This window comes from Armigeres subalbatus, chromosome 2 (genome assembly GCF_024139115.2).
Source record: "Armigeres subalbatus isolate Guangzhou_Male chromosome 2, GZ_Asu_2, whole genome shotgun sequence".
NCBI classification, from domain to species: domain Eukaryota; kingdom Metazoa; phylum Arthropoda; class Insecta; order Diptera; family Culicidae; genus Armigeres; species Armigeres subalbatus.
The window spans coordinates 427,516,431-427,540,899 of record NC_085140.1 but is presented as its reverse complement, the minus strand read 5'-3'; the positions used below and the strand labels follow the sequence as shown (position 1 = coordinate 427,540,899).

Genomic DNA, 24,469 nt, shown 5'->3' with positions numbered 1-24,469 from the left:
GTTTTATTGTCTCAATAAATTCTTTGGCTTATTTAGGGTAAACTTTCCCAAAGAACCCATATTTTTTAATCGTTTAATTATTTCAAAAATCGAAAAACTGCTGCACGTTGAGAACCACTGTTCTACACGCATAAAAATGGCGCCAGAAACTATGATCTCGGTGGGTGGCAATTTGTTTTTGACTTATGTTGTTTTAATATCGAAGCCTACTTTCCATCTCAATGGCCTAAAAGCTTACTGTCAAGTATACTGCCCATGATCACATATTTGTAACATTTGCAATTGGGTTGATTTTGTAAATCGTTTGTCAATCATCCTCACAAACTCAATAATTTCCAGCTTACCACAGATAAGCAAGCTAGTAAAGCCTATTTTACTGTTATGGGATAAGATGCATTAAATTAAGTTCTCCGAACGATTCACAGGATTTTTACAAAATGAACAAAAATGCGAGTGTTACAAATGTAGCAATATATGAACAGGGTAAGATACAATATTTGTCAATTAATTACTTTAAATCCCCTATGATTTATTGGACGGATGTGGACGGATGTCGGTACTGTACAGATTTCTGTCCCCCACGGACGTCAGAATCTCGGAGGCATGAAAGAAGGCGGGAAGCTTTTCGCAGAATTCTTTGGTAACAACGACATGCCGATCAGGTGATCGATCTTCCCCATCCACCGGTTCACAAGGTCACGTGGGTCTCCCGTGAAGCCTTTGCTAAAAATCAAATCGATTACATCTGCATCATGGATTCACATGGAAGTCTTCTTGGTTTGAGGAATAAGCGTAGTGCTAATATCATGGCTGAAAATCACCTTCTCATTGGCGAAATACTCCTGCGCATAGCGTGGATTCGTCTACAGAGGTGAGAGTCGAACAACGGTTTAATACAGGTCGACTGAAAAATGTCACGGAGAAAAGAACTTTATTGAAGAACTGGAGCATGGTGGGGCTCACATTTGGGTCTGAAACTCCGAGCTCCATCGTCCGTGTCATAGGATGCCGAAAGCAATTACTGAGATAGAGGAACGGAAGTGGGGCTGGATCGGTCACACCTTGCGTAGGGGCGAAAGCGAAATCTACAAATAAGTGGTTGATTCAGCGGGACATCGTATCAGAGGCTCTTGGTGGTGTAGCATCTATAAAGAAATCCACCAACATCTTATCTAGGAACATGTTAATGCCAAGAATAAAGATCTTTAGGCCGTCTTTTGCTCTACTCAGGACTCAGGTCCCCTAAATATCTTAGTGGCAGCAGTTTCATCAGATTTTGAAAATGATTTTTCGTTTCGGTAGCTTACTGAATATTAGGGCTATAATCAAGGTGGTTGGGATTAAAATTTATGTAGCGCGACAATGCTTCCATGGTACTATTTTTTTGAGCCAAGATCGCTTTTAGATGGGGTACTGTGATAATTTTTTGGCAATTTTCAATTGTCCAGATTATGAAGAACCTGTGATATCGACCAATAATATAAACTGCAATGCATGTTTAAATGTAGTATTTGGGTATTTTTTTGATCCTCCGTGTATTCACTCGGCTACTTTTGAAGAGTTCAATATTTGTAATTTATTAGGTATTTTCCCCAACTAACCTTCTTCAAGAAAGCTATACTGCCTGTAACCGCATAGTTGTCCAATGAATGAGGACATCGTGCTTTTCTTTTCATTCTATACAAGTTTTTAAATTTAAATACTTTGAAAAAGATGTTTTTAATGAAATTTTGGTTATTACTTTGCTATGAATTTTGCAAGTTCTCTAGAAGGCCCAAGCCTTTCTTCAGACCGAGTACTTTCGATGATCATTATTATTATTGTCTTCATTATAGAGACTGCCGTAGACTGAAGACGTGTGTGCCATTTTGCAAAAAATGGTGTTATCAAGTTGTACTCATCGAGTTATTTAACAGAAAAATGGAAAACATGTAAATATGTTGTAATTTGGCGTTGCTTTTTCAGATTGCGGCAGTGTAGCCCTCGGCTGGCTCGTTTCTTACTGTCTATAATTTTTTAATAATAAATTTTAAAATAATTTCGCAATTTAAATTTGTTTTTGATATTAGTGAGCAATATATAGTTGTTCTGCGATTTGCTCGTTTTATTTTTGAAATATATTTGTTTAATGTGTGTAGCTTAGTATTTTTACAATGAATGAAAAATCGGTAATGGTGGAAATATTCAAGACATAATATCTATAGATAAAACAGTAAATATAATTTGAATTAACAGAAGATCAGTTAAATATTGTACAAATAGTTATGATGTTATACAATCTGTAAAATTAGTCAGATATCAGCAAACTAATGCAATTTTATGGTCAACGTGAAAGAAAGGCAACACCTTTTAATTTATATTTCATCTATCAGATTGTCAATGAAATATAAATTAATAGTAGACCCGGAACCCCCCAGGAATTTCACCGAAATTGGATTCTGTATCAACTGTCTTGTTCATTTGGCTTATTAATTTTTCTGCAACCTCTGATGAAAAGCTAAACTTTATATTTCTGTCACCAGTTCAGAAGCATAGTTATTTGAAATTAATCACTACTTCTTGCTTAAATTAAAATGTTTTTATATAAAACGAAATGGCTCTCAAGCTCAATATTAAAAACGTGTTTTCAAAATTTGTACTTGTTGCGTGTGCATTTCTGTTATATTTTTATAATTCACATCATATAATTGGAAAAGCTGGACACACTTGATCTCCACTCTAACTCTTTTATTATTATTTTTTTCAATTTTCTCGATGTAACATGTGAGTGCAAGCTTTTTCGTAGCATTTTTTTTAGTGAATTAATTTGAATACTGTAATCAATAGCTTTCATGTTGTTCTGTTGATTGCGCTATTAGAATTGATTCATGGAAGAGATGTTGCTTGGGACCTTTTGAAAAGTTAAGCGAGAAATGTCAGATTCTGAGTGCTGGTTAGAAAAAAATCCAAGAAAATGAAACAATCCGTTTTTATGTGCTTTGTATTGGACATAAAATGATCCCGCAATTATCTAAATCTCGCGTGATTTTTGAGAGCGTCGTGGGTCCGAATGAGGGACTCTCTTTCATTACGCTCTCTTTTGCTAATATCTAGGCTAGTTTAAAATTTGTTGCAATATTTTCATCCCAGCACACTAGACAAAGCTATTTTCTTCAGATCGGTGCTGGAAAATCCAATGTAAATGTTAGTATGGCTTTGTAATAATCAAAAGAGAAAGTAAACAAAGAGAGCCTCTCTTTTGGACTTGCGACGTTTTCGGAAATCACGCGAGAAATGTCCGGTTCTGTTGTGCGGGTGGGTAAATGAATAAGAAAGTGAAATAAACAGTGCAGGTCTGTTCGTGTTTTGTAGGACGTAGAACGATCGTAGATCGCGTCCATGTTTTCTTCATTAAGTAGAACGATCAGCCGGTCATCCAAATTGTGTTCTGCTTTGTGCGGTAAGCAGAACGATCGGCTGGTTACCGAAATCTTGTTCTGCGTAGTGCGGGTGAGTAAATTAATTAGAAAGTTAAAGTTTAGATTGCGTCCAGACATGTTTTCTTCGGGAAGCAGAACGATCGGCCGGTCATCGAAACTTTGTTTTGCTTTGTGCGGTAAGCAGAACGATCAGCCGGTCACCGAAATTTTGTTCTGCTTTGTGCGGCCTTAAATTAAAATTATTAGTTTTTATCGATCAAACTACACGCTATACACGGCATACCGTTTACCAAAACGAACCCTGCCACACTTCCTACCCCATATATCCAACATCCCAGTGATTTCTCGTGGAAGTGCAGATGACTCGTCGGCTTCTATCAAAACGAGAATCATGTCAACATTATCCTACCCATTCCTCAATTGACCTGCATTCGGACACGACCGGCGCTGGTATTGCTTATTTTTGGGTCACCAGTTCTTACACATTGAAGATGATGTTAGTCCCAAACTTCATCTGTTGGTTCTCTGTGTAATTACAGCTGACCTGGCAATAACGGAGTAGCAACCGTGGGCGGTCAATCATGCTCATGCTCATGCTCATTTTGAAAATGATTTTTCGTTTCGGTAGAAGATTATTCATAAGTTAATTCTTGATGTCTTCTTCCTCAGCCATTTTTAGATTTTTTCATACGCCTACCATCCTTATTGTATCTAGATATCTACTCGTATATAATCAGATAAACCTGGGCGATCGCAAGAAATAATTTTGCTTTGCTAAATCATTATTATAATGCTTGGTGTTATTTTGGTTCAAATCTATCTTTTTTTTTCTTCAAATTTATGCATATTGTCCAGTTCATGACATCCGTCCGTAATACGGTTACTTTTACTTCACCTTCATTTTTCTTTTAGCACATTACATGCAAAAAAAATAACAGTTACATAGACACAGTCTGCATACAAATTCGACACACGCAAACCCTAATGAATCCAAATTAAATTAAAGTAAACATCACATGGATTCGATTGGTGAGTAAGGTTCAGCTTATTATACGCAATGATCAATTTCGAGGCGGAGCCGCATTTGACAGTTCCATTAGTTAGCTGAAGCTTGGCTGCACTACCTACATCCATCGATCGCGCTGACGTACGATTTAATTACCTGTCATGTTTCGCATTCTCGCACATTTTGGCACCTCCGTCAGTGAGCAACCGAATCGACCTAGACAGTAGGGAAATCTCCGAAATTTGGATTTACAAACCTGGAAAGAAAGAAGAGAGTAAAACTCGAAATTAGGAAAATGCAAGTACACATAACTTGATGGTAAGCACGTTTGTAAAACGGATTTATCCTTCGGTTCAGGTCGACAGGCGATTTGCTAACCATAATTCAATATTTTCATAATTGATCAGCGTAAGCGGATTATGCTAATCCTGTTTTGTTTCGGACGATGGAAAAAGGTAAGAACTTCTTCTGGACTTGCAGATTTTTTTTCCCATCTTCACATTTACTGTTATTTTTTACCGCTAAAAATCACTGCCACAAAAACTGCCACTAATTTGACATGCAGGGATCGTAATGAAAGTTCTCCTCCAGCAAATGTAATTGATTATAAAACATTAATCACCCGATATCGAAGAAAAGAACTTTGCTTCTTGCCCTGAATCGACTTTAAAAATGAATCAATTTATCTTCACTAGACGGCAACCCCTCGATTTCGCATTATTCGCAATGCCTTCGCATAACTGTGCGAGAAATGATAAATGAAAGAATTCGCAATGACAAATACTCGGCTGCTGCACTCCGAATCAGATTTTCGTTTTTTTTCAAAGTTGCACACGTGTCAGACGGTTCCTTATTGAGTCAAGAACTGTAAGAATCTCTGCATCATGCACGGGATGCGGTAAGAAGTCCCACTCGAAGCATCCGCTACCCGCTATCGAACAACCGTAACTTTTGCATTATTGATGTATGTTGTGGGAGGAGGTAAGATCGATCGACATATCGTCGTCTGCACGGCATTACCTGTGACGACGGCAACCATTCCGGGATGAATAAATAACGAAGAAAGATTATACCTGCAGTAAGACTTCTTTTCTCCGTTCTATGCCTTATTTGTAGCGCACAGTTGGTCCAGGGATACAAGGGCTTATTCACACATCACAACCAAAGCATCCTCCCTGGAATGGCAAAGACCGAACACAATCGATAATTCTCAATTTCAAAGGGCCGCCTCCAACAACGACCGCCAGAATAGTGCCAGTCAGTGCCGACACAGTCATATTTGGAGAAGTTTAAAAACGAAACAAAAAAGGAAGCACACGACCCGATGTGGACATGGTGATAGACATGGGATGCCAAACGGTCTCCGATTGCGTTGGTCCTTGGGAAGTCGAGTTTCAGGAGGCGTTTGGCAATTTATGACCATCATCATCACTGTACCGTACAGCAGTCGCCATTGGGTTTGCTCTGCATTTGGCACGCGTGGGCCTTAGAAAATGGAACGCACCAGCTGCGAGTTTTTTTTCTTTCGAAAAGAAAACAATCCCTAATCAGTGGAACCGGAGAAAATTGAACCATTTAAACGGATCTACCTCCAGAGTACATTGAACCTACGTCTCACAAAAATAAACGAGAGCAACAATGGGTTGTGTTTTAAAATTACTAAGTAGGTACATACGTTGATTAAGTGCTGAATTTTGAAATGAAGCTTCACATTACCTCAAACTAGAAATTTTAATCGAATATTTTTTTAGAATGAGGAAAATGAAAAAAAACTAACTAAAAAAAGCCGTGAAATTTTTTACACATTTTGAAAACAACTTCTACGGTATTAGGAACAAAACTATTCTGGTCCAAAACCAGATTTCGAAGAGACTCCTAGCATGCCGAGAAGTCTTCAGAAATTCGTAAATTCGGATAGTTATTTTCAGTAAGTAGGGTATGTGGTTCTAAAGATAGCTTAGCTTAGCTTGATTGACTGTACCCATCGTGATTGCTAGCCGTGATTGGCCGAGAAACAACAAATAATGCACGGCTCACCAATTGAATAGTTTTCTCGGGACTAGAAAGCTATTCTCACTGTACATGCTTCGGAGTTTCTTTAATTCAAGACTAATAACGATGCCGGCCACGTCCTCACAGTCAATTAGGATAAGGGGAGGAAAATTAGTTCGACACTCATTGCTACAATAGACCGAGGAATCCTCTGCATCTCCATGAGCGCACTGGAAAGAAATAGTATGTTAGTTGGGAAGCAAATATATTGGAAATCGCCTTGGTAAGCGACTAATTATTTGTTTTGAACGACGCCATATTCATGATGATACAAAAACGGAAAAGCAACGCGTGTCTTACGTATTTTTCCGAAGACTGTTTTGATATCTTAACTACTTTGCGACGACTGAAACACGCAGTGCAAAACGCTTGCTTGATGGCTACTCCGAAAAAACACGCAGAACACAATATTTCGGCAGATCACGCGATCGTTCTGCTGTCAAGTATGTGGTCCTAAAAACAACTGAATTTTAAAAGCATGCAGGGGTCCCATAAATATTTCCGAAAATCTATGATGGAATTTATATGATTTTTTATATAAGTTTTTTGCAAACAATTTTCTGGTGTTTTGGAGAGATTTCATATTTTGAGTTTAACATGAATTTGTGTTATCACGAAAAAAAATGAATAGATTATTTAGCTGCAAAGTAGGATAGTTTTTTTTTATTATGAAATCCACGTCAGAGTTAAAAAAAATTAACCAAATTATAACTTTATTTATTGAACGGCTACTCAGTCTTGTAATTATTACAACGAGTTTTTTATTTACCCGACGTTTCGATACAGTTCCCGTGTCGAAACGTCGGGTAAATAAAAAACTCGTTGTAATAATTGCAAGGCTGAGTAGACGTTCAATAAAATTAAAACGTACAGTCGATCCATAATCAGTAAACTACCAAATTATAACCTCATCAGATCTTATTTACTTGTTTAGAAAAATCAGGAATTCGAAAAAGCATGATATGATCCGTTTTACAGAAAATTAGACACTCTATTTAAAATTTGTTTCCAATATTTTCTTATTTGCTCACATCCATAGTTTTTTTTTAGTTTTTGACATATTTTAAAGTAAGTTTGCATTTTCTTATGTATTTGAAATTTTTTATGTTAATGTGTAGGAAAATGTCAACTAGGTGCTAAAAAATTGTATTATTGTTTATTCCTACCCGACCAGTTAGTCATAACAAAATTTTATCATAATTATATCAATATGTGTTACAAATAACAAAACTTTGTAATAATTTTGTTATAAATTCTCTGTCAAAAAATGAGGAAAAAGAATTTCATGATCGTCATAACATGATAATAACATAAAGTGTTATGTTTATTTTTACCGAATTGCCTACATTTTTGGGAGATAGAAATTGGAAAAAACGAAGGTCCACCTTCAGTGTAACTTGAACCTACATTCAAAGTTGAACCACCTGGACAAAGTTAATTGCTTACATTATGGATAATCATAACCTTTTCAAAAATATAATTTGTTATAGAATGAGCTATTCTCATTACTTTTAATGTAACACATCCAGTTATATTTTGTTCAATTAATAATATATTTAGTAATATTTTTGTTAAAACTAGAAGAGATTTTGTTACAATGTTTGTTATTTTAACTACTAATGGTACATGTTTTATAACAAACGCTGTTCTAAAAATTCTGCTGTAACAGAATAACAAGTTCTGATATAAATCTGTTACTATCTACTGGTCGGGTAAGGATTCCACGCAGAATGACACATCGAACAAACTTGATAATAGTTATTTCGATTGAATCTTGTCACATATTCGTCGTCGGCGAAACTAAATGACTGGACGTACTTCGTGAAAATCGTACCACTCGTGTCAATCCCTGCCATTCGTATTACTCTTTCCAAAGCGATGTTGAACAGCAGGCACCAAAGACCGTCACCTTGCCGTAACCCTCTGCGCGTTTCAAAGGGACACGAGGATGCCTCTGAAACTACGCACATCACCCGATCCATCGTCGCCTTGGTCAACCGTATTAGTTTATCCGGAAATCCGTTTTCGAGCATTAGCTGTCATAGCTGGTCCCAATCGATTGTATCATATGCGGCTTTGCAGTCGACAAATAGATGATGCCATCGTCGTATGTATTCGTGGCATTTCTGCAATACCTGACGTACGGCGAACACATGATCTGTGGTAGAGCGTTATCCCATAAAACCTGCCTATTGCTGCCTCACGAACTCTCTTGCAATTGGTGGTGTGAAACCGTGATTATCTGCGAAAATCAGCTTCTAGCTACCTTAAGGCGAGGCGCCAAGAATAGTTAGTGACACATTGTGCATTGGGGTTCATTTGGACTCAAAATTTAAATTTCAACTTGATCATTTGATACCAAACAAAAGTAGTAGGTTACTAGAATAAGGCCCTGTGGTTATTCATCCAACTTGACCTTTCTAGTTCCCGGGGAATCTAAAGAGATACTGTTTGAGCTTCTCATTTTGGCACCTAATTTCCAAATTTCAAATGATTCCGATTCGATTTTCCGTTCCGTATCGAGCGGTCATCGGAAAGCCTCTAGAAGATTCGGAAAATGTTTAAAAGAGTTCAATTCCAAATGTTCATCATACCAAACCAATCACAATGGTGTGTGCAATCATTAGTGAACATCTTTTAGATTAGTAGAAAATAGTCCTTCAGAAAATCTGTAACATTAATTAAAATACCCTTCCCTTTAGCTTTGTGATTTCTTAGCTTTGTGATTTTTATGCAAACATTCATACTGGCGATCAATAGTGTCCCCAAATGCACTCGAAACGGTTCTTCGGGTAAAATCCACACGAATGATCAGTTTAGCTTAGCTTAGCTTTGATTGACTACACATACAGGGGATGTCCAAAATAACTGGGATAGGCAAATTTTGGGCATAATTAGATGTGTTGTAACTATGTCAATTATTATCCGATTTGGACAATTCAGGGATGCCTGAACTAGAAATTTAATGTAGTTTCACCATATGTTGATGGTACCGACCATGACTATCGAATACTGGAGATATTCCGGGTTTTTCGAAGGTAGGTTCAGAAACGTAAATTTGTGGTGGGTATTAGGATAAGTTATGGTTGAAAACAGAATAATATTAGTAACACAGATAAAGTAGGGCTCATTTTGATTGGAACCATATGTTGAAATTCGAAATCGGACCAGAATCAAGTGAGATATGGCCATTTGTTTAGAATCGGTGCCAAAAGGGAGTTTTAAAAGGGACCAGGCCACAAATTGGGGCCCTCCTTAGCCGTGCGGTAAGACGCGCGGCTACAAAGCAAGACCATGCTGAGGGTGGCTGGGTTCGATTCCCGGTGCCGGTCTAGGCAGTTTTCGGATTAGAAATTGTCTCGACTTCCCTGGGCATAAATGTATCATCGTGTTAGCCTCATGATATACGAATGCAAAAATGGTAACCTGGCTTAGAAACCTCGCAGTTAATAACTGTGTGGAAGTGCTTGATGAACATTAAGCTGCGAGGCGGCTCTGTCCCAGTGTGGGGATGTAATGCCAATAAGAAGAAGAAGAAGGCCACAAATTCATTTGAATCCAGCTTTTTGACCGATCTTCCATTATAATTATATTCCAGAAGTGTTCTGTCACGTTAAGAATGAAAAAATCAGAAGGGTTATATACAAGATACGACCGCCCGACGTAAACTACGTAAAGCAGATCATAAGATAATAATTAATTTGCTTATAGCTTAGAGTGATTGAAATTTTGATTTTTTCGCTCCCCTATGCTTGAACGATAACATTTGCTGTTTTGATGAACCTCCTAAATTTTCAACCGAAATGGTTGTAATTTAACTGAGTACGTTTGAAGTTTGTATGGAAATCGCCCCGTATGTGAAAGATTGTTTCGTGAGGCGGCTCATTAACTATTTAGGAGGATATCCCCCAGCGCAGGACACCTCCCAATACCGGACACTTCTTAAAACGATACTTGCAGAGCTCCCTCCTTCAGCTTATTAAGTACAAAAGGAAGCTATTTAAAAGGCTTTTAACGGCATGAGATATCAGATCTTCATAAAAATAAAAAAAAATAATAAAAAAATAAAAAATAAAAATGTTTAAAATTTTGATGTTTCGCGTTATTTAAGAAGGTTTGAACCAACAATGTTAAAATCAATCTAATGCATTCTGATTATGTGAAGATGGTCCATATTAGCCATATTTTAAATAATGATGATGATTTGTTAGATGTGCCATGTAATTGTGGTGTTCGGACATTGAGATTTTTCATAGCCATTTTTTACACCTGTTTTGTTACACTTACTTCAATTCAATTGTTTCTTCTTGCTGAGAAAGCCACAGAAATTAGCAGAAACAAAGAGGACATTCAAAAAGGTGAGAATTTGGATTAGGATGTAAAAAATTCAGCTGAAGAGTCAAATATTCAATATAGTCAATTTTTAATATTTACAGCTTGAAGCACGTGAAAAATATGATTATTCTGAATGATGTCTTTACTCATGTAACAGGAACTTAGTCACATTTGAACAATATTTGAACATTTGATGCAATAGTGTCCGGTACTAGGAGACATTTTTCTGAAGCGTGAAATTTTTCTCCAAAATTCATCGTCGTAAAACGTGTTCAAATGATCAAATATTGTATGAATCATCAATTGCCATATTTTATGTAAAAGGTATAGAAGGAAACATAATCCGGATAGTTAGAGTTTTTTTGTCAAATGGCTTTTATGTCCGGCACTGGAGGATCTCCCCCTAAATATAATCAACCCGAAGACTTCGAAGAATATTTCTTAATCTGTAAGACGGTTGTTGTTGCGAACCGTACTCATATATTTTTAGATATTAATGAGCAACATTGCAAAACTTCAAATCGCGCGTCCTAAGTCAAATTACATACAAATCTGCTAAAAATCAAGGAAGTTCTATAAAGACAACTGATACCACCGTTTAAGCATAGGGGAGCGAAAAAGTCAAAAATTGAACCACTATTATGAGCATGATTGATGCCACGGTTGTTACTATGTTTCTGCCAGGCCAGATGTAAATGTAATTATAAAGAGAACCATCAGATGATATTTAAGAATAATATTACCTTCAATGTGTACAAACGGGTGACCCAAATTTAAGTAATACCGGCGCCGGCCGTTGGGGATGTTGGATATATGGGGTCAGGAGACAGCGCGGTTCGTTTTGGTAAACGTTTTGCCGCGTGAAATTTGTAGTTTTTACGCAAATCATGTTTGATCGCACACCAATTCATTTGTGTTTCGAACAAAATTAGCGTAACTCAATATATGAAAATGGTTGGATATAACAATTTTTTTTTAAAAAACCCCGAATTTATTATTCCGCAGTGGTGATGATGCCTTTCCTTTTTTTTCCGTCTGTTGTGTGACTTTTGCAGTGTTATTTTAAAGGGGTGCTGCCTAATAATCACTTTTAATGATCACCACTTGCTTACATCAACATGTCCAGCATCTGTAGCACTTTTTCATAAACACTACTTTTTTGCTCCGACCGCGGTCATTGCTCTGGTTCTATTTATTGTTGTACTTTTTGTGCGAATCACCGCACAAAAGTAGAGCGCAAGAAGGGCTGTCGTAACGAAAATCTGAAATTTTACTGAGTTGGTAAAGAATTGGAATTTTAAATGTTTTTACGTTGATTATCAATAGTTCCAATGGACTTAAAAAATTGCTGGAGAGTTTCCGATTCGATTGATAATAAAATCTCGAAAATCCATTGAAAGATAACGGAGCTATTAACGTTTGAAATCTTACATGATTTCGTGACGGTCTCGAATTTGGAAATTTTCATTTGCCACCCTGTATCCGAGTCTTCCCCTTAGACGTAGTTTACGTCAAAACCAACCAAAAAGACGGATTCTGAAGTCGCTGGGGTGCCCCCGGGGAACCCGTAGAGGGGACATTTCAGTTTTGGCACCAAAGCTAGTCATTCGACGGTTCGTTTTTCATGGTTCTCTATCAGGAAGTGAGGTATGAATATAAAATGGACCATTGACGGCTCTGACCATTTCCGGGACCTACGGATTGTCCCCGGGGAACCTGTAGAAGGGACATTCCAGTTTTGGCACCAAAGCTAGTCATTCGACGGTTCGTTTTTCATGGTTTTCTATCAGGAAGCGAGGTATGAATATAAAATGGACCATTGACGGCTCTGACCGCTTCCGGGACCTACGGATTGTCCCCGGGGAACCCGTAGAGGGGACATTTAAGTTTTGGCTCCAAATCTAGTCATTCAACGGTTCTTTTTTCATGGTTTTCGAATGACTTCTGGACGTCGAATGACTTCTTTTTGCACTAAAACTGAAATGTCCCTTGACTTTTTCAGGCGCAGAATGTGAAATGTCCTCTTCTACAGGTTCCCCGGGAACAATCCGTAAGTCCTGAAAGCGGACAAAGTTGTTAATAATACATTTTATAATCTTACCTCGCTTCCTGATAGAAAACTATGTAAAAAGATCCATCGTTTGACTAGTTTTGACGCTAAATCCGAAAAGACCCTTTTTAAAGGTTCTCCTGGGAGTAATCCAGAGGTCCCGGAAGCGGTCAGAATCGTCATTGGTCAATTTTATATTCATACCTCACTTCCCGATCGAATGACTAGTCGTCGAATGACTAGCTTTAGTGCTAAAACTGAAATGACCCCTTTCTGCAGGTTCCCCGGGGACAATTCGTAGGTCCCGGAAGCGGTCAGAGTCATCAATGGTTAATTTTATAATCATAGCTCGCTTCCTGATCGAAAACCATAAAGAACGAGCCGTTGAATGACTAGGTTTGGCGCTAAAACTAAAATGCCCCATTCTACGGGTTCCCCGGAGAAAATCCGTAGGTCCCGGAAGCGGTCAAAGACGTCGATTGTCCATTTTATACTCATACCTCGCTTTCTGGTAGAAAACCATGAAAAACGAACCGTCGAATGACCAGATTTGGCGCTAAAACAGAAAAGTGCCCTTCTACGGGTTTCCCAGGGACAATCCACAGGTCCCGGAAGCGGTCAAATCCGTCAATGGTCCATTTTATACTCATACCTCACTTCCTGATAGAAACCATGAAAAACGAACCGTCGAATGACTAGCTTTGGTGCCAAAACTGAAATGTCCTCTTCTACAGGTTCCCCGGGGGCAAATCTGTAGGTCCCGGGAGCGGTCAAAGGCATTAATGGTCCATTTTATATTCATAACTCACTTCCTGATAGAAAACCTTGAAAAACGAACCGTCGAATGACTAGTTTTGGTGCCAAAACTGAAATGTCCCCTCTACTAATTCCCCGGGGACAATCCGTAGGTCCCGAAAGTGGTCAAAGCCGTCAATGGTCCATTTTATATTCATACCTCACTTCCTGATAGAAAACCATGAAAAACGAACCGTCGAATGACTAGTTTTGGTGCCAAAACTGAAATGTCCCCTCTACGGGTTCCCCGGGGGCACCCCAGCGACTTCAGAATCCGTCTTTTTGGTTGGTTTTTCATTCTTAACGTGACAGAACACTTCTGGAATGTAATTATAATGGAAGATCGGTCAAAAAGCTGGATTCAAATGAATTTGTGGCCTGGTCCCTTTTAAAACTCCCTTTTGGCACCGATTCTAAACAAATGGCCATATCTCACTTGATTCTGGTCCGATTTCGAATTTCAACATATGGTTCCAATCAGAATGAGCCCTACTTTATTTGTGGTTACTAATATTATTCTGTTTTCAACCACAACTTATCCTAATACCCACCACAAATTTACGGTTCTGAACCCTACCTTCGAAAAACCCGGAATATCTCCGGTATCCGATGGCACGGTCGGTAAATTTGCCTATCCCAGTTATTTTGGATATGAACCGAGCATGAACAGTTGAACACTCCTCATCATGCATGCCAGACGGCATATGCAAACTGTGAAGGATCGCAGAATATCGCATTTGTCTCGACCGAAGCGAAGCGCAATGTAAACGCATGATTCTCCTATAATCAAATAAATATTTGTATTCGACGATTAAAACTCGCACTATACCTATTTGCTCGATGGCTAATGCCAGGAACATCCACACGAATGGTAAATTTCGAAGGTCATCCCAAAGCTTCGCGATATGCTTGAAATGTAGCACATCATATTTAATTATGTTGAGCGATTTTTTATTAAGTCATGCTGGCTGCAACACCCAACCAGTGGATGGCAGATTTTAATACAGTTCTGCTTACGAACCTTATAGAAACTGTATAAAATTTGGGCATATACAATTTCGGAAGCTTGTTGTTGTATTAAACCACATTTTAATGAAATCACACAATTTTGTATAATTTGAAAACATTATCTGTATAAAAAGCTTACATTTCTTGTCTTAAAACCTTGCATAATTGTATATGGCATGGTTTTCTATTTGTCATAAGACGAGTTTGTACAATTCCATTTAATTCCACTACTTTTTTGTACCTTTGACAGATACGTATTTCGACCTCAACAGTAAGGAGGAAATACGTATCTAAAGGTACAAAAAAGTAGAAGAATTAAATGGGATTGTATGAACTCGTCTTATGACAAGTAGGGTTTCTTACCCCATTCCCGGCCTAACATGCGCACGACTGCATTATTTAATTGATATTTATGACTAGGAGCTACTTTTCCTGAATTTTGTGGGCCGTGTAATATTGCGATGGGGTTCACCTCTGCTTAAAAAATAGTTATTCTTGCCAGAAACCGCTCGAAAAAGCTTTGATTTGATTTAAATTAACATGGTGCAGCACTCATTTCAGTCATAGGCGATTGCTTATCCGGCATACGCAAGTCTCTTCGGCATACGCAATATTTTACTCAATTTCTCAACATCTTACTGTCATTCTCTCTCTCGGGACGGTATAAAATGCGACGTAAACAAAAATATGCACGTTCCACGAACGTGATGCCAGATGGTATTATTAATAATAATTTTTATTTGGTTGAGAAGATATATGCATTATCCAAATTCCTTCCAAATACTTGAAATAATATTGTTTTTAGTCTTTGAAATCGAGATTAATTATAAATAACTTGAAGGCGTAACCGTAATAGACATTTTTTCTATTAACGACGAAGGATTATCTTCATACTAAAATAAGACTCACGGCCTTTTGGCAGCACTGTACAGCTAGAAGTTCTTGGGCCGAGGTGATTTTTTGTTCGGTTTGAGGATACATTTTTAAATGTATTCTAATATGTTTATATAAGATCTAGTGATACGAACAATTAGAAAAGATTGAAGTGCGTGATTTTAGCATTATTGTGTGGTGATAAACAGCCTGAAGCAATGGTTGTATCGAGCACTGCGACGATTTTCAGGTAGGTGTTTATTTGATGATACCGTTTTGTAAAAGTGGAAAGAATCACTCCGGCTCAGTGGTGTTGCAATGAAGAGCAAAAGTTTGAAATCTACATTTTTATTTTCTATAATTGGATCGATTAGGAGTGAAATAAATGGTTGAAAAATATTGAGCATTGTGAGCGATAAATAGGAGATTTTTTTTTAAATTATCAATCATAAGCCTACAGCTACCAAACAGTATAAAACATTAGTTTTCTGTGCAGTGAGCCGGGAATGAGGTCCATAGGCCCAAGTAGTGATTTACCCTACATACATTCCACTAAAAGCTTAAAATAATTTTCGTATGGTTTTGTATAATAATTGTAAAAATTGTTTTTTGGGTGTAAGAAATATTCGGTGCATAATCTTGTGTGGATTAGCTTCTCAAAAACCTCACTCTAACAGCAGAAAATGGATATACCCCCATAGTTGGTAACACAATTCCAGACTTTCCGATTTATTGATCGGTATTATGGACGCGGTTTTACAAACGAATGAAACTACTCTGCGGGTGGTTGACCACTGCCGCAATGGAAATCGCTAACGTAGAGGTGCAATTCTTAAAAAAAAATGCAGGATGGAGATTGTCTGTTCAGGGATATTTAGATGTTTCAAGATGATTCAGACGTTTGAGTCTATCTCAAGGTTTCTGGTAGACAGGAGCTTGAACGTTGTTGTGCTAATAGTTTTTGAGCGGAGTAAAAAGAACTGCTTTATATTCCAGCTGGAAACCACGAAGTCTGCCCCTGTCAGAAGCGTTATTTGTTAGGAGGTATCGGTTGCGCAGCTTACAGAGATCGTTGTAGGAGTCCACCAACACACTTAATTTTTTTACCGGGATCTCCGCAAAATGTTAAACTTTTACCAAGTTTCGCACAGCCGTGCCCCAGCAAACATGTTTTTTGCCGAGATTTCTGTCAAAATTGCTGAAAATCAGAAAATAATTTGCCGAAAATCAGCTAACAAACGTCATTTTAGCCGGGATATCAGTTTATATATGGCTGGGCAGACGGCTGTGCGGATTTTTGCCGAGGTGCAGAATTAAAAACTGAGTGTGAAAAGACTGAATGAAATCATACTTTGAAGCTCGCTTCTTCCGAGGAGCGTGTTTGTTGATAGCTTCATAGAGAAATATTTGGATTGGCCGATGGTTTTCCATTTACTTATAAGACCGCAGAAGTTGTATCCAATTTATGTCGTCAAAAATAATTAGAAATCAATTAGAAGTCGCATGTCGAATAGTCATATTTAAAACAGTCTACGTTGTCAGTTAATGTTGACATGACATTCCGTCAAGAAGTAGGGTGATCGAGTAGGTAGTTGTTCAACGATTTCAACAATCTCAGGGAGACTGGTAAACATCAGTTCGGAAAGTCTTCTATTTAAATTTACAACATGGTTTGGTTAATTTGCCTCAAGCCATTGGTGAATATTTCTACCGTGACGCAGCATACGTGAAATAATAAAAATGACAGTTGTGCGTTGCTTCCGTATTGAGTGGAGTGCCCTTGGAGAGTGAATTTAGTTTTGGATTCCGGGAGGCCTGTCTTTAAGTACGAGTCACTGGAGACAAACTTGTTGAGGTCGAAAAGATTACAAAGCGATAAGATCTTATGACGTGTAAGCAAATTTCTGTTTAAATCTGACTGGGAAATTTCCCTAAATATCTAAATATCTATAAGAGACATTCAGAAGAATTTGGCATGTTCTGAAATCCCCTTGACTTCCACAAGTAATATATTTTAAATATAAGTTAAACTCGGTTGTAGGACAAAAGGTCGAAGGTCAAAAGGTCGAAGGACAAAAGGTCGAAGGCCAAAGGTCGAAGGGTCAAAAGGTCGAAGGGACAAAAGGTCGAAACAAAAAAATCTTAGTCAAAAGGTCGAAGGACAACAGGTCGAAGGTCAAAAGGGTAAAGGTCAAAAGGTCGAAAGGACAAAAGGTCGAAACAAAAAATCTGAGTCAAAAGGTTGAAGGACAAAAGGTCGAAAGTAACAACGTCGAAGGACAAAAGGTCGAAAGTAGAAAGGTCAAAGGACAAAAGGTCGAAAGAACATAAGATGGAAATTACGTTTGTAGGACAAAAGATCGAAAAAATAGGCAAAACGTCGAGTGTTAATCAACCATTCTTTTAAACATTGATGTTTATTTATGTTTCACCTGATTATATTTTATTGTTGTTTATGGCTGTTCTTTCGAGTTTCGCACATTTATATTTATATGTGTTTAACCTTATTTTCATTGTTGATTTTTTTCCTTCTTTTATTTATCACCTTTTCTTTCGATTTTCGCATTTTTTTTACCGCATATGAAATACCAATAACAGCTGATAACATTTCATTCTACTATTTTCCTTTTGTTTAAACATAGGGTATTTTCAGAGGTATATTGTTAAATCAATATTTTTATTAAAGTGTTGCTAGTTTTTATTAACTTTAATTATAATGCCTAAAAATAGTTCCTCACTCACTTGCATCAAAATTGAAATATATCATATCATGATTTGTGAACGTTTGTGTTTCATTTTGAAGTCAACTAGTGACCCTCTAACGCCCAAGACCGCCTTTAGACGGGATACTTTGATATTTGTTTTTGTAATTTTTAATTGTTCAGATTTCAAAAAGTGTTTGATGTCGATCAATAATATAAACCTTAATGCTTGTTCAAATCTGGTTAAAAATAATTCTAAACTAGAAAAACAAAATTTTAAAAAGGTAAAAGTGATGAAATCGCCAATTTGAATGTATTGCCTAAAATATGTTCAGATCGGTTTAGAAAGCAAAATAATAAATATTCGGTGCGCCAAATTATTTTTTTTTTGTCGACCTTTTGTCTCTTCGATCTTCCATCCTTTAGATCTTTTGACCCAATTATTTTTTCAACCTATTTTTCCTTCAACCTTCTGTCATTTTTTCGATCCTATTTTCCTTCGACCTTTTGTCCTTTCATTTTTTTGACTTTCGACCTTTTGATCTTCGACTGTTGTCCTTTCGACCTTTTATCCTTTCGACCATTTGTCGTTTCGGCCTTTTATCCTTTCGACCTTTTGATTTTTCGACCTTTCGACCTTTTGTCCTTTCGATCTTTCGAACGTCTGCTGATTCGGAAAATCCTTTTAAACTTTCATGGATTAATGAAAATGTTTTCTAAGTTTCATCAGCGGATTTTTTTTTTCTTTATTTCCATGGAAAATTGTTCTGCAGTTTCAAGTGAATTTTAACTAAGTTTTTAAGAGAAAAAAAACTTCAAAATTTCAACGGAAAATTATTCCTAAGGTTTCTAAAAAAAATCCTAACAAGGAATTCTTCTGAGTTCATAATAAAATTTGTTTAAATTTCTAAATGGAAATTTGTCCGAATTTTAGCTGTGGGAATTCTTATTGTTCTCTGCACCAAATTGATTATCTGATTCAATTCGGAAAGTCTTGTTGACTCATGCTGAAAAACTTGATAGTTTTTGCAAATCGTCAACTAATAACAAACAAATTTAATGGATTATTTAAATGCATTGCAATCTGTCTCATTGCCATACTGTCCATATCATCCACCGATAATTGCATTCAGATTGTTATTTTCAACAGCAAAAAAGCGAATTCGAAACTGTTTGTCATCCGAGTTCTCCCATCATCAGTTTAATTTCAAACGACCCATTGAACTGTTGACTCACAACATAAACCGTCACATTCCCACTGGAAGCCGTGCAGAAGAATAATCTCATTTCACGACTGTGCTGCATCCATCCAGCTGAGTGCTTGGACAGGAGGAGATCCTTTTGATTGAGTCAACTCGAGCACCAGCTGAACTGTAGAGTAGTTTTGATGATGCCATCATTGGTCGACGACGGTCGGTGTGGTGGCGGCAGTAGATTCATCATGGGATTATAACTTCCCGAAGGTGATATCCTGCCGAGCCGGTACGGACAGATTCAGAGTGCGATGATACGAACGATGAGCGCGCCACAATGCATTGCATATTTAAGTCGGTCTGTAGAGTGCGACGACGGCGATGACGACACAATCAATGGAATAATAGTTTCATTTTTTCTCCCATTATTGTCCGGAATCCCAGTTGGGTGGGAGATGCCACTGCCAAGGATGCAAGCAGCAGCACCAGCAACATATGATAAATGTTTGGATTCGAGTCAATCCGCTACATGACGGCGACGACGATGACAGGCTAGCTTTCGCTTTGTTTCGGAATCCCATGTGGTTCGTGTGTTCGAAAATTAAGTCCTCATCCGGGCCCCGGCCGGCTGGCGTTTGAATGCTGATGGGATAGGATTGTCCGGGCATCGCGTCGTCGAGTTCATCGACATTGTTGGCATGGCAGGGCGAAAGTTGTAGTGCCCCGACGGGTGGGGTCAAAGACACCCTACTGTGAGGGGGTGACAGGCTTGAAAACAGTTCGAAATGTTAGGGTAGGATTATGGATTTTTTTTGGCGCAGAGAACGTGCATTATTATTAGCAGTAGCAAGAAGTCATTATGGCAGCACGCGACTCTGGAAGCAACTGGGACGGAAACAGAAACTTCGTTAACCTATAATTACGCGAAAAGGAATGGAAACATTTTTCAACGGAGTGTATCATTAACCAGATTAAATGTGTTTGGTAAACAAATGCTTTGTGAATCTCCATATGACGCCATTAGGTTCGATCAGATAGGTGAAACTTGATTATGTTTTAATTTAGTTGCGTACTTCCATGTAATTAGGCAGTTCAATGATCGCTTTCCTGCAAGAGTATAGCATCAATATCAACGCATTTCTCTTTTTTTATGTGGGTACCCGAATTACAAAGAGAATATTTAAAAAAAGGATGTTTTTTTTTGTTATTAGACATTATGACTACTAGAACGTTCCGATCCAATTCAGATGGCAAACAGATTATCTTTAAAAGGATTTTTCCAGGTGGATCCTAAATGGTTTCGCTTTGTTGTATATTAATTAATGTAATTCAAACGGTGTTCATAAGCGAAAGTCATAAAATAAATCATCAAAACCGCTCAATTAAGCGCGTTCTACTGCGCTTAGATCGTACACGTCTTGTATCTGATAATGAAAAAATATGTTAATCAGTTACATACATAATTTCACCCTCCAAAAGTTGCGCCATAGTTCATATTTCACCGCGTCAAAAAAAAACGAAAAAAAGAAACACTTAAAAACTCTCATTTATTTGCATCAATTGTATTTAAAATGCTCCCAAATGCATGTGTTTCGGTTACACACGTGTGCCCTCATACATATAACATGGTTCGGGGGTGTTTTTATTTATCCCCGAAAAAGGATCGCAAATATTACAAACGAAATTGCTTATGATTGCACAAATACTGATTTGCTGCTAAAGGCACATGCGTCATGAACATGACCCACCTTCCCCCGAGGAACGTGAAATGGCATCCAATTGGCCCGGCTTCAATTTCAGAATCTTGATAAGAGACACAGTCTAATTTTTAGTGCATTTTGCAATGCATACCTACTGTTCACTTTTTTTTTGCGCCACTCGACTGCACCAAACCACCGTGAAGGGAGGTTACGGATCGACAACGCATATGGAAGCGGTCGGGGATGTTCTGTTTTGGATTCGAGTAGCTGCTTTAGGATTTTTTTTTAAACAACCAGCGGCGGTTTACGTGAAATACATTGCCAGTTGCAGTGGAATTTGAAGTAAAACGAGGGAAGGAAATACAACGCTGTGCGAGGAATGTGTGTACAACAAATGAGATCAGTTGCATTTGCTGTCAGTCAACTTTACGTGTCGCGTCGTTGTCAAAAGCGATGCTGTTGGCATTGAAACGGGAGATGAGAGGAGGGGATGTAATTCGTTAGAACATGAGGGCATTCGTCATTATCTCCAAAATTTATCTATACAAATGTTTGTAACAATAAAAGTATTGAAAAATTGAATATCTGATTCCTAAGCAAAGTTTCCGGTGAAACAAATCAGCGTCGCAGTCATAAGGACTGTTAAAGAGAATCCGATGTTTAATTAAACGCCTTAATCGCTTGAAATTCCTAATAATTTGTTCATTCAACTGAACAATATCGAGTTAGAGGCATTCTCAAACCGAGGGAATATTTGGTCGGTTTTCAATCCTCCCGTACAAGAAGATCAGGGGCTTGTCTGCGAATTTCGCTCCCATGTGTATGGGAGGGATTTATGGGATTCCGTTTCGGAAAAAAAGAATTTCGGCCCGATTCTCTAAATCTCTAAGAGTCCAGATTGGCCAGATTTTGTTTTACTTTTCGCGCTGAAATTGCATGAGTCCCGCCTTTTTGGAAGCACAACAAAAACCATGGACTAGATTCCTGAGATTTTAGGCTACTTGTAGCGTCATTGTAGCGTAGATTTAACATTTATTCACATGCGTCAACCATATTCATGGAAATAATTAATTTTTATTAATTACATTTTATTAATGTTCTTTCCACATTGAGATTCTTGTTATCCTTATCCGCAAATGGAAAAGGGTTTTGGCACGGGAAATCAATTATCCCACCCTGTTGCTCTTTTCGCATTTGTCTTTTGACTTTTTTTTTCTTAAAATTATTTTTTCTTAGCCCTCTATCTAATACACCAGATCGACCTAAGGTAAGGTACTTACACTCTTTTTTGTTATTTTTGATTGTCGTGGAGTTACTCGAGGTCCACAAGTATGAGTACTACACCCATGATATGTCCAAGCCCTTATTGAATGACGTGTATTACACTCTTAAGCATTCTTTAAGCAAATGTTATGTGGAGAGGGACGCCACTTGTTGTACGGTGGTGAATGATTCACTCGAAAATATTTCTCTACACCCAAAACAAAAAGTTGTCATATTCTTTCCATTAGGCGTTATGTATCAAATCTCGCATGCAAACTCGAGTAGAAGGTTATATTCCCTTCCTAACAATTTAACTCACGAATGGTTCAACCGATTTGCAAAATTGTCTCGCAAATTGATTCGTCTTGGGACCTGCAAAGTTTGGACGTACAAAATTTTGGTTAATTTAACGGGGAAATGTTAAAATCAGAAGAATACAACTTTGGATTAGTGGTTGAGGGAAATTTTTCATTGCAATTTTGGCATAATAATTCTTGGAAATTTCCATGAAAAACTTCTCCAATGTTCCAAATGAAACTCCTCCGAAATTCTACGGGAAGCTGCTTTGAACTTCGACAGGAAAGTCCTCCGAATTTGCAAGGAAAATTAACTAAAAATTGAGAACTAACTAATCACGTATGCACTCCAAACACGGACATCGTCATGATGAGGCTTTTCGCCATCGCCTCTTTTAGGGATGCATGACCTTCTGGTTTAATTTCCCTTAAAAATAAACCAGCAACCCATAGCTTCATTTCTATAGGCATAATAAGACCCGTGTTTCGCGCGCACGCGTCATTTCTGTTTGAGAATCCACGGTGAGTGGACACGGAGAATGGGCACGGAGAGCGGATAGAACGATAGTGGTTCATTTTAGCGGTAAACTATCGAGTGGCTGTCGTTAGCGTCAGCAGCACTCCAGTTTAAGGCTCAAGACTCCATCACAATGTTTTGAAAATTAATGACTGTATCGCTTGTTTGTAATAGTGAGTCAATTGGTATGGAAAAGTGCAGCAGCGATAAATAATTTTTGTTTACAACTGGGGTGGGTGGAAATGGGGTGTTAAAAATATGCCAGCTGATGCATAATGTTGCCAGACTTGACGAAATACTTATTTTATATCATAACACATGTTCATGGTTTATCAAATATATGGGTATTTACCGGTTAAAAATTTTGTATACACCACTTGGAATGTAAGAGAAGCTAACATAACATGTTTAAATATTTATTTCTGGTTTATTTGTTCAATCCGACAAACAGCAATGATTTTTTCCAATATATAAATCTGGCAACGGTGAAGAGATGATTATTTTCTTGTGTATGCACACCTTTGTTTGCGTGTTGGCGTGGACGTGGCTGGCGTATACGTTGTATTGTTCGGATTGAATGAAGTTGCATCGCGTAGATTTTGTTCTCACCATTTCACTTATTGCGCTAGTGAATTTGAGTCTTCCGCATTTTTATGCATTGACAATACGGTCGTCAAATTTGTCTCGCACTTCGATTTTTGGAAAGCAGTTTTCGACAGTTTTTGGGCTTGAAGTGAAATAAACGGTAGTCAAAATTGAAGAAAAAGGTGGAACTCAGTTAGTGAATATGTTTTAGGAGTGATTAAATCAAGGAAACAGTGGGAAAAGATCAAGTGAAAAATCAAGTGCGTGTGTATGTGTTTGCTCCGAACGTTCGGAGTTGGTATGCGTTCGATATAAATGCGAATGTCGGTCAAGGAAAAAAGCAGTTTTCAGCGTTTTTCCAGTAATATCTTAGTAATTGTTGGTTTGGATAAGTGAAAAATTAATATGAAAATGTAATGAATATGCAATGATTGAGGTAAGTCGGCAAAAAGCTCCAAAATATTGAATTTAGTTCAAAACTTTATTAGTATTAGTGCGGATTGGAATAAAATCATCGTCATCATCGGATTGATTACGGTTTATAGAGCCTTAATTTCTTCGCATGGTTTTGTTGCAGCTAGTGATTAGATTGATGTATTTATGAATATTAATTCACATGGATGGCACCAATAGCAGCCAAGTGAAATTTCCTATCAGGATTCTGATTCCGGTTCT

At 37.7% G+C, this 24,469-nt stretch overlaps 1 protein-coding gene across 1 annotated transcript in view; it reads right to left on the bottom strand.

Annotated features, from left to right (window-relative positions):
- Positions 1 to 4,378: 4,378 nt before the first annotated feature.
- LOC134213547 (uncharacterized) overlaps positions 4,379 to 24,469 on the bottom strand; it is a 45,826-nt gene continuing 25,735 nt past the window's right edge. The window contains exon 4 of the transcript XR_009979477.1: positions 4,379 to 4,681. The gene's annotated coding sequence lies outside the window, so the exon portion shown is untranslated. The remainder of the gene's footprint in view (positions 4,682 to 24,469) is intronic.